We start from the raw sequence: 1,465 nt of genomic DNA, 5'->3' as shown, positions 1-1,465 counted from the left end.
TATACGTGTGTGGAGTAGAAAAAAAAAGAAAAGGAAAAAGAAAATAAAACAACGTATGGATGAAAAAAAAAAGGATGGAGATAAAAGGGAAATAAAATAAAGAATAATTAATTAAAATTGAGAAATGATAGGGTAATATTTTCACAATAAATTTTAAGTGGTAGATTATGATTAGTTAATATTGATGATAAAAAAATATTTTTTTTAGAAAGAGAAAAAAATAATTTTAATAGTACATTCAAATTAAAATCAGTATTAACTTATCACAAATGATTTTTTGCAAAAGTGTTGTAAAAATATTATGAAGGTAGTTTTTAGAAATGAATGAAGGAAAATTGAAAGGGGAATAAAGAAATATTAAAGAAAGAATAAAGAAAAAATATTTAAATGGAATAGAGAAATGATACAGAGTCTGTTGGAAAGTGTATTTGAAAAAGTAAGTAGGTAAAAGGTATAATGTATTATTTATTCTCCAAACAATATAAAAATTTAAAGAGGTTCTTGGTGATACTCTAAAAAACTAGTCCAAGTAATAAACTAGTTAAAGTAAAATTTCAGTTAGATCAACTGGTATAATTTCTTGTCTTGGATTTCAAATAATAAACTAGTCCAAGTAATAAATAAATAAAAACCTCATAGCCACAAAGAAATGATTTTTTCTAAATGTTTTATAAACTGATCGAAAAACTTTTTATTTTTATTTTCTTGAGAATCTAAGGGTCTATTTGGATATCGATTATTGCTAAGAATTGAAAATTAAAAATACTGTAACAAAATAATTTTTAAATGTGTGAATAGTGCTGTAAGATCCAGTTTTAAATTTATTTTTTTCCTAAAAAAGTACTTGTGGGTCCTATAAATAGTGCACATGACCCACACAAAAACGCCAAACGCTAGTCGTGAGCTGACGTAGATGTTTTCCAAACAAAGGCAAAGTGAACAACTTAATACATACTTATTTTGATTAATATGTAGGTTAGCGGGATGATACATATAGATTTGGCATGCATTTAGATAGCAGTGAATCACTGCACATTATTGACGCGATGGTCACTCAATAAGTATAAGTACTTATGAGGTGTGGGGGTAAGAGTTAAGATTCAAGTCTCTAGGAGGGAGACTCGCACACATACACTTAGATTAGACTAAAATAGAATTTCTACCTTATATAAAATAATAAAAATAAAAACTCAGTAAAGACCACTCTTCTAGTGTGTGGTGTGTGTGTGTGTGTGTTTTTTTTAACTTGCTTTACTTTTTCGTAATGCAATGGAAAACAATTGAACTAATATTGTTCATGTCCGATTTCCAAAGGATATGAAATGGTTCTGTTGACCGATTATTAAAAGTTTGCCAAATATTTTGAGGAAATATATAAAAGATTTTAACTACATTGTTGCAGTGATAAGAACACACAATAAGCTTCAAGAAAGAATGAATGAAAGTAGAGAATAGAGAGAAAATA

This window comes from Castanea sativa, chromosome 12 (genome assembly GCF_040712315.1).
Source record: "Castanea sativa cultivar Marrone di Chiusa Pesio chromosome 12, ASM4071231v1".
In the NCBI taxonomy this organism is placed as follows: Eukaryota; Viridiplantae; Streptophyta; class Magnoliopsida; order Fagales; family Fagaceae; genus Castanea; species Castanea sativa.
This window is presented reverse-complemented; position numbering follows the sequence as displayed.